At 41.2% G+C, this 10000-nt stretch overlaps 1 protein-coding gene and 1 long non-coding RNA gene across 4 annotated transcripts in view; one reads left to right on the forward strand and one right to left on the reverse strand.

The window, feature by feature from the left end:
• Window positions 1-10000, forward strand: part of LOC123502722 — a 212967-nt gene that overhangs the window by 178200 nt on the left and 24767 nt on the right. The gene's annotated exons all lie outside the window — the stretch shown is intronic.
• LOC123502723 overlaps window positions 3553-10000 on the reverse strand; it is a 569074-nt gene continuing 562626 nt past the window's right edge. The window contains exon 5 of the long non-coding RNA XR_006674202.1: window positions 3553-3832. This is a non-coding gene — a long non-coding RNA (uncharacterized LOC123502723). The remainder of the gene's footprint in view (window positions 3833-10000) is intronic.

Genomic DNA, 10000 nt, shown 5'->3' on the forward strand with positions numbered 1-10000 from the left:
AGAGAGAGAGAGAGAGAGAGAGAGAGAGAGAGAGAGAGAGAGAGAGAGAGAGAGAGAGAGAGAGAGAGAGAGAGAGAGAGAGAGAGAGAGAGAGAGAGAGAGAGAGAGAGCAGATTATTGTGCAAGACTCTTATGCCACTTGTTTTTAAGCTTGCTCCCAGAACCCTTTAAATATTAAACAAATATGTCATACAATATGCATACGAAAACTGGAGTGCTTTGTAGAGAGAGAGAGAGAGAGAGAGAGAGAGAGAGAGAGAGAGAGAGAGAGAGAGAGAGAGAGAGAGAGAGAGAGAGAGAGAGAGAGAGAGAGAGAGAGAGAGAGAGAGAGAGAGAAGACTTAATAAAAATGCATTCTCTTACACACACACACACACACACACACACACACACACACACACACACACACACACACACACACACACACACACACACACACACACACACACACACACACACACACACACACACACACACACACACACACACACACACACACTCACACTCACAGCCAGAATCCTTCACCACTTAGCTCTTAATGAGAAACTGGACTGAAAAAAAAGAATCAATTCCTCTGATTGGATGCGCAACTGCAATCCTACAACGGGCGCCGAACCCCGAACATTCCTCCACTAACAAGGGACATTACCAGGGAGCAACGTGGAGTGATACCTTCCTGTAGCTAGTCTATGCGCAGTAAGAGGCGCGATTTCCCTTTGGTTCCCGCGTCGTCCTTCACCTGCCTGCCACTCAGCCTCCATCAACTCTGACGCTACGGCCTCCAACACCTGATTTCTCACCTGACTTCCGCCTCTCCTCTTCCTCGCCTCTCCTATCGCGATGAGATTTCCTTCGCTTAAGTTAATGGCAGACCTTTCCGATGCCCTTCTCTCGCCATCTCATCCACTTCCTCCGCCCAGTGCCCTCTCTCTCGCTTCTCCCTCCATACTCGTCTCTGCTTTCTGCTTTTCCTTCTTCTCTATCTTCTCCTTTCTTCTCATTTCTCTGTGTCTGGTCCTTTCTCGTCCTTTTCCTTAGCCTCCATCAATTTGCTTAATATTTTCTTCTCCATTTTCTTTAATACTTATGGTAGATTCAGGTTATGCAAGAAATAAATAAATAAATAAATAATCAGTTCTGATATCATAGATTTCCTGGTCATTGATTGATACCTAAAGCTGATGGTGACAATGATGATATTATTTTCTTCTATTTATATATGATAATGACAATACTACTACTACTACAACAACAACTACTACTACTACTACTACTACTACTACTACTACTACTACAACAACTACTACTACTACTACTACTACTACTACTACTACTACTACTACTACTACTACTACTAGTAATAATAATAATAATAATAATAATAATAATAATAATAATAATAATAATAATAATAATAATAATGATAAAAAATAATAGCACAAATAATTATAATGATAGATAATACACTAATAAAAAAAAGACAACAACTCTTCCAACAGCAACAGCAACAACAGCAATTTCTACCACTACTACTTTTACAGCTCTTCCACTACAATCACAACCACCACCACCACCACCACCACTGTTACTTTTACCACACACACACATCCACTACCTACTAATAATACCAGAAAACTCAAAATACATACAGCTTCACCATCCATCTTGACACGGCGGCAAAACTCGTCTTTCCTCCATATTTTTCCCCACATTACGGGTTCCCAGAGTGTGTTACCTTTCAAAACAAGATTCCGGAAGGTATGTGCATGCCTCTCTCCACCGCCAAGATCCCTCCCACTATATCTTCCCTTCCATCTCCATCACTCACTGTATCCCTCCATCATGCCCTCCATCTCTCCGCCGCGCCTACCTCCTTCCCTCCATCTCTCTCTCTCTCTCTCTCTCTCTCTCTCTCTCTCTCTCTCTCTCTCTCCTCCACTCTCTCACTCTCTCTCGCCCCTCCCTTCTCCGCGATACCAATTTACTCTTTTGAATTCCGGCTCCTCTCAGACGGCTCGCTCTCTCTCTCTCTCTCTCTCTCTCTCTCTCTCTCTCTCTCTCTCTCTCTCTCTCTCTCTCTCTCTCTCTCTCAGTTTACTGATATATTATTTGTATATTTCTTTGCAAGCTTAATGATTCTGAAATAAAATAAGAAAACAATTTTAAAACGAGTAGAATAAGAGACTCTTGACAAACATTATCTCCTTGTCATTTAATTTTGTTTCATCACTGATCTTGTGCATCCGTCCTCTCTCTCTCTCTCTCTCTCTCTCTCTCTCTCTCTCTCTCTCTCTCTCTCCCACATATCAAATTAGCATGGCAGTGTTGATGAAGGGCTCTCTACCCCTTGTCACCAGACCTGCACGGGGCTCTCTGTCTCTGTTTCTGTTTCTGTGCCAGGTATTGATCGCAAGACAGGACCCGATCGCCCTCTCCACATGATATTCCAGGTCCAGTCTGTCTTATGTTTGGTGTTAACTCTCGCCTATTTCCGTGTTTAGATTTGTACTTTCTCCTGTTATAATTTCTTTTGTTTACTGATTGGTATATAAAGAAAAAAAAAATATTGTTTTAGTTAGGAGAAAAAATCGGCTTTCTCTGTGATTTTCAGTTCCAGTTTACCTGATGCTTGATGGTAACTCGTCCAATTTCGTGTTTAGATTTCTGTTTCCTCTTATTAAGTCTTTGTTTTATTGGTTTACTATTATTATCACGAGAGAAGGTAATTTCATCTGATCGCTTTCTCTCTCTATAATATTCCAGGTTCAGTTTGTGTCAGTACTTCTCCGTGTTCATGTTTACTGATTGGCGTTCTGAAACTTAATATCTATTTTTAGGACCACCTTACTTCGCCTTATTGCTCTTTCCTCTTAATATTCCAGTATAATTTCCTGTCTATTTTCGTGTCTCTACTTGGTGTTGATGAGTCTGCGTTTGCTGATTGGCATTGCAATATTCAATGGTTACTGCTATTATTATGATAACATCCTTACTTCAACTTATTTCTTTCTCTCTACAGTAATATTCTATGTTATGTCTGTTATACTTCATGCTGACTTATACATGTTACCGTGTTTTTATCTAAGTTCCCTCTCGTCACCCAGTCTTTATTTACTATTTGGTATCTGTAACTTAATTTATAGAGTTATTGTGAAAAGATCTTTTCAGATAATTATACCAAAATGATGACAGCATCATAAAATATATTCTTATTATTGATTTATTATTTTGATCAAAATCCATATTCAATTCACGAACAATGAGAAAACAAAAATCTTTACCACAGTGCAATCTTATCTGATGGAGCATTTAAGTTATAATAAGTATTGAAACAAACTGAATGACAGAGTGAATTTTACACCAGTCTCTTTGCACAGAAAAACTACTTAACCACATAAATATTCAATGATAAAACAATACGTGCATTATTGAATAATACAATTATCTTTAACTGACCAACTCCATTGCCATAACTACATTGAAGCGATAAAATATGACATTATGAAATACTTGAAACATTTATTTTAATAATAAGAACACATTTAACCACCATCTATGCAAGTTCAAAGAGAAAAAATAACCAAAGAGCACAGTAATTATACCCAACGCAGCAATTTAATTATGAAAACTACATAAAAAGCAAAAAAGAAGGATGACAGTAAATTTCCCTCAAAGACTCAGGATTCCTTTATCAAATTGTCAAGACCGAGAGGCTTTGGTTCGCTCCTGCTCCTCCTGGGTCTGGCCAAGTTTGATTAGGACAAGTTGAGAGCTCCCGAAGACGTGGTGTGGCTAGGGCTCCACCAATCATAACACTGCACGCCAGGCCAACCTGCAGCACGAGCCAATGAGATGATTTGTTTGAGCAAAGGATCGCGGGAGAGGAAAGGTTCAGGTGTGTGTGCTTGACTGATGAGAGAGAGAGAGAGAGAGAGAGAGAGAGAGAGAGAGAGAGAGAGAGAGAGAGAGAGAGAGAGAGAGAGAGAGAGAGAGAGAGAGAGAGAGAGAGAGAGAGAGAGAGAGAGAGAGAGAGAGAGAGAGAGAGAGAGAGAGAGAGAGAGAGAGAGAGAGAGAGAGAGAGAGAGAGAGAGAGAGAGAGAGAGAGAGAGAGAGAGAGAGAGAGAGAGAGGCGGGGGGGGGGGGAAATCATGCTATGTAAAGAAAAAAAAAAAAAAAGATAGTATATAATTTGTCAAAAACATGAAATAACGTTATGAAAAAAAAAAACGAAAATCACTCTCATCCTCTCTAACGCGATATTAAAAAAAAAAAAACGAAAATCACTCACATTCTCTAACACACACACACACACACACACACACACACACACACACACACACACACACACACAGTCCCCTAGAGGCGCCCCATCACGTTATAGCTTCAGTAAGGGTCAATTTCCATCAACTCTCTCGCACCTCCGCCAAATTGTTCACCTAATTACACATTTGCCCCTCGTTACGGGCCGCCCCGCGTCCCACACACCCATCACGACCTCCTCTACTGATCCCTGAGGACGCACTCACCACTACCTGTCGTGACGCTCACCTGTTTTTATCAGATTCCAATTAAAAGGCGAGGCAGGTGAGGCAGGTGAGTGTTGCGCTGTTTGCCAAGCCGCGAGGTAAGGAGAGAATTCGCGCGTATAAAAAATTCAAAGCCCTAAACACGCTAATGGGAATAAACGTTAACAGGAAGCAGATAGAGGATGAGTATTTATCATAGAGTGGATAGTAAATCTGTCTCACGATAACTTAACTCATTTAAAGCAGTGACTATGCCTTGCTAGCGTTGTCATGTTAAAAGTGGACGCATAGAAAAAGGGAATGTTATGTTATTATTTTTTTTTTAGTCCTGGACACACAACTATTACTTACTAGACAAGTAGTAAGAAAAATGTGTCTAAAAAGTTACAGGTGATTATAGAAAATGGTCTTGTAATTAAAGGGTTAAGTGCTGAATGGAGGAGTGGGAGTTTATCATTATGGCTTTCCGATACTAAGCACTCAGTTGTGTGTGATTTGATGGTAGAGGAAAACAAAGGAGCACACTTAAAATGATTGCTGATTTTGTCTACAGTTATTTGAGATGAATGGATCTTTATCACCATTATCGTTATTGTTATTCTCATTTCACTGGAAAGTTGTTTTTTGTGTATGATTTCACAGTAATTGCGAATAGAGAATATTTTTCGAAAAACGTTGTATATTATCAGCAAGCACTAAAGGTTATATAGAAGAATGGAGCTTTATCATCACTGTCTTAATCAGTATTGGTATTTCAGTATGTGTGTATTGTATGCAATTTCATCGTAATTTCAAATAATAGTTTACTTCCGGCAAACGTCAAATATTACCAAGGGCACCAAGGGTCAAATGGAGAAGCGAAACGTTACCATTACTGTCCATCAATATGAACCTTTTAGTGCTGTGAAAGATTTTATTGTACAGAAAAACGATACAGAGAAGTGTTTCTGAGTGAATATTCATCCAAGTTTTAGGGGAGCAGTGGTGGGAGCCGCTGGAGGAGGCGGTGCCGGCGGGGTGAAAGGTTGAGCTTTAAGGCGTCCTGCCAGTGTTGCTGTTCTGAAGCTCCGCCAAGTAAGATTGCTGCCGTAAATTCGAGATGTCAATAGTGTTGTCAGTGAGGCAACAGCTGTGTGGAAGACCTGCAAGTCCTGCTACCTAGTCTTCTCCTCGCTAGAGTTCATGGTAAGAACACTGGATGTGTGATGAAAATAATTGCCCACTGTAAGTTCTCTTCCTTTTCCGCGCAACGAAATGAAACGTAACGTGTATATTAGAATTTTATCAACTATTGTTATTTCTCTGTGAGCAGTACAGCCATAAATGCAATATCCTCATCAAAAAACGACCGCATTTTCCAAGCACGGGCTGGAAGAGTAATTTTTCGTTTCCTTCCCTCCCTTACCGCCCGTTCCTTCAAGAGTAAAAACAAGTAACATGTTCACTTTGTCAACTCCACATATCAGCTGCCATCGTGTGTACATGCAAAATAAATATCGTGCCCGCGTGTGAGAAAAGTTTAAGGTACTTTATCACCCCCACGCCTCACTTTGCAATTCATTCACGGGAAGGGGGAGGGGAAATCACACGCACTTTTAACAGCTTCAAGGATGAGTTCTTACGTACACATCAGGGAAGGTTCACACACACAGACCTGCTCATGGCCTTTTCCTGCGGAGCATCATAAGGGAGGTTCACGCAGTAGGGCTTAGTGGTTGCCAAATACGACAGTCTTTCCAAAAACAAATTCACAACACTGAGTTCCACTATCGATGCAGCTTCCCGAGTCCCTACCAGGCCTTACAAGCCCCAATTACACTCAACACAGGCCCCGGAATCCAGAAACACCACAGCCAGGCCGATGTATAGACTCGTAGTTCGTCCAAAATTTCACATTCCTGACCTGAATCAAGAGGCACCATGAAGAACCAAGAGGAAAGAAAAAGATTGCATGATATTCTTAATGAAACGAGGCTGCGTTGCGTTGGGTTATAGTTGAAATAAAAAAGAACAGCGAAGAACCAAAGGGAGATATATATAATAATTCTATTGGAAATTGGCTGTGCTTTGTGAATGACGTGCCCAAAAGCAAAAGTTAGTGACGTTTCTAATGGAATCTGGTTTTGTGTTGGGGTTTCAAAATTAACCCCAAAAAATAATTGAAATGATGACGTAGATTCTTGACAGAACAAAGGACTTACTGAGGGAGAATTCCAAGATCGGAAAAAACTGAATGTTGCATGTTCTCGATTCCTAACCATAACTGCATCAATTAGAGCTCTTGTAGCACCGAGATCCCTTGCATGCAGTGAATCCTACGATTGATTCACCTCCTCCTCTCGTCCTCTAAGTGTACCCTGATTAACAAGGAAGGAACATTCTCTCAAAACGCTCTAAAGGAAAAATGGTTGAATGTACACTAAAAGTAAAAAGCTCGAAGGTGGGAGAGTGGAGGACACTGTAGTTTAGTCAATTAGCAACACGTCATTATACCGGAAAATGGAAGCTTTTATCAAGTTATTCAATCACCAGAAATTTAATGCTGTGTTTTATTCACTGCTAATACAATTGACACTAATCTTATATTAAAGAAATTGTGTTATTATTGAAATTAGTGTGATTAGTTAAATGTACACACTCAAATAATAGTTACCAAGTAGTAGTATTAGCAAAGATAGTAGTGTTTGTGGTGGTTGTAGTAGTAGTAGTGGTAGTGGTAGTGGTAGTAGTAGTAGTAGTAGTAGTAGTAGTAGTAGTAGTAGTAGTAGTAGTAGTAGTAGTAGCAGCAGCAGCAGCAGCAGCAGCAGCAGCAGCAGGAATGGCAACAGTGGCATCAATAATAGTAATAGTAGGGCCATTATAATATGAACGTTACCATCAATACTACTATCATCACTATTACCACAGCTATCGCAATAATGAAAAAGAACAACACATTAAAAAAAACAATTAGGTATTCCGGATGTGATCGCTTTGGCCTGGAATAGCAAAGCATCCTGGGTTTAGTGGCTCACGAGGGCAGCTCTTTACTTATTAGCATTAATATTTTGTGCTCTATTCGGGCCATTGCTGGATATATTGGACCACCCTTTTTTGTCCGATCCGGAAGTAGAGCATTGGCTGCCGCGGGGAGAGAGAGAGAGAGAGAGAGAGAGAGAGAGAGAGAGAGAGAGAGAGAGAGAGAGAGAGAGAGAGAGAGAGAGAGAGAGAGAGAGAGAGAGAGAGAGAGAGAGAGAGAGAGAGAGAGAGAGAGAGAGAGAGAGAGAGAGAGAGAGAGAGAGAGAGAGAGAGAGAGAGAGAGAGAGAGAGAGAGAGAGACTGATTGAAAGGAAACAAATATTCGTGGTGAAAATCCTAACAGGAGTAAAAAAAAAAAAGTCAAAAATAGTGTAAAAAGTTAGAATTACATGAAGAAAGACAGCAACGAGCAAACAAAATCACAAAAAACAAAGCTTAATAATGAAATGCAAAGAACACACACGCAAATACATACATAAAAAAACACACTGACAAATAGATGAATAGATGAATAAACAGAAAAATACATGACGGAAATACATATACACATTTTTTCCTTCCCCTGGGTGTCGGTGAGAGGAGAGAGAGTGGCCTACTTTCCCGAGAGGCAGTGCTGGGAAGGCGGCGTACCGGGAAGCCCCACTCGACTTCCTCACCCCGGGCTATGTGATTGCACGTTATCATTGCGCTATTTGCATCTAGAAGTGAGACAAATTAAAAGCACTATGAAGGACGGCCAGACATTTTTACTTTTTTTTGTTCAATCTAGTGGCAATCTTATTTTTTTTCGTTTATTTTTTAGTAAGTGATATGTTTGAATCTCTCTCTCTCTCCCTCTCTCTCCCCGTGTGTGTGTGTGTGTGTGTGTGTGTGTGTGTGTGTGTGTGTGTGTGTGTGTGTGTGTGTGTGTGTGTGTGTGTGTGTGTGTGTGTGTGTGTGTGTGCCAGCGCTTTAATAGGTAGTACATGTCGTACCCCTGAAACAAAATATATTAAGTTCTCCTGCATATCAATTTTCAGAACCACCGACCAGTTTGTCTTTGGAGCAAATATTTCTCCCATAAATAACATCCATAAAATAAGTCGAGCCAATAAAAATTTGGTGTATTGTTCATATTTTGCTTCCCGCCTCCATGAACGAATCTTTTAAAGAACATTATTCATTTGTAGTAAAGGTGGAATATTATAAAAAAAAATCCATTTACAATACATAAACTTTTCATACCATCTGAAACTAGATCGTAATATATATGAGAGAGAGAGAGAGAGAGAGAGAGAGAGAGAGAGAGAGAGAGAGAGAGAGAGAGAGAGAGAGAGAGAGAGAGAGAGAGAGAGAGAGAGAGAGAGAGAGAGAGAGAGAGAGAGAGAGAGAGAGAGAGAGAGAGAGAGAGAGAGAGAGAGAGAGAGAAAATAATTTTATCGTGACTGAAGAGGAACTGGAAAGAGAGTAAGCTAAAGGTGTGATAAAAGTGTGTTGAAATGAAGCAGAGAGTCAGACCAATATAAATGAACAGAGATCACACAAGCAGCCAACAATATCAACTTGAAGCAGATGAAGTAGACAGCACCACCTACACACTTGGCAGACAACCTTGCTGGGAGAGACACTGGGAGGGAGGGAGAAAGGGAGAGCACCTGGTACCACGTTTGCCTTTCTTTCCTTCTCCCTCTCATTCTCCCCCTTAGTTTACGGTTGAAAGGGGTCGTGGATATGGACACTTTTCTCCACTTAGCTTAAAAGCCCAAGGTTAGCAGACGGTTCCCCAACGTTGGCTAAACAACTCCACGGATGAGATACACCTGATTTCAGTTAATGGCAATAGTAGGCACGGGTTAAATTTCCAGTCCTCATCTCCCCAAGATTGTGTTTCCATATCGGGGAGGTGGTTAGCACAGGAGAGGCGGGGAGGAGGGGTATTGCACTTGGCCTAAACTTTCTCCCAGCCGCTGCTCTGCGCATTGGTGTAATTACTTCCTTATTTAAACGTTATCCGGAAACCAACTCCAGCATAATGTCATTAGTAAGGGGAAGGCAGAAACTTGCTGTGCATCTCTCTCTCTCTCTCTCTCTCTCTCTCTCTCTCTCTCTCTCTCTCTCTCTCTCTCTCTCTCTCTCTCTCTCTCTCTCTCTCTCTCTCTCTCTCTCTCTCTCTCTCTCTCTCTCTCTCTCTCTCTCTCTCTCTCTCTCTCTCTCTCTCTCTCTCTCTCTCTCTCTCTCTCTCTCTCTCTCTCTCTCTCTCTCTCTCTCTCTCTCTCTCTCTCTCTCTCTCTCTCTCTCTCTCTCTCTCTCTCTCTCTCTCTCTCTCTCTCTCTCTCTCTCTCTCTCTCTCTCTCTCTCTCTCTCTCTCTCTCTCTCTCTCTCTCTCTCTCTCAAACTCTCTCTCTCTCTCTCAAACGACTCTCTCTCTCTCTCTCTCAAACGACTCTCTCTCTCTCAAACGACTCTCTCTCTCTCAA

This window comes from Portunus trituberculatus, chromosome 12, assembly GCF_017591435.1.
Source record: "Portunus trituberculatus isolate SZX2019 chromosome 12, ASM1759143v1, whole genome shotgun sequence".
NCBI classification, from domain to species: domain Eukaryota; kingdom Metazoa; phylum Arthropoda; class Malacostraca; order Decapoda; family Portunidae; genus Portunus; species Portunus trituberculatus.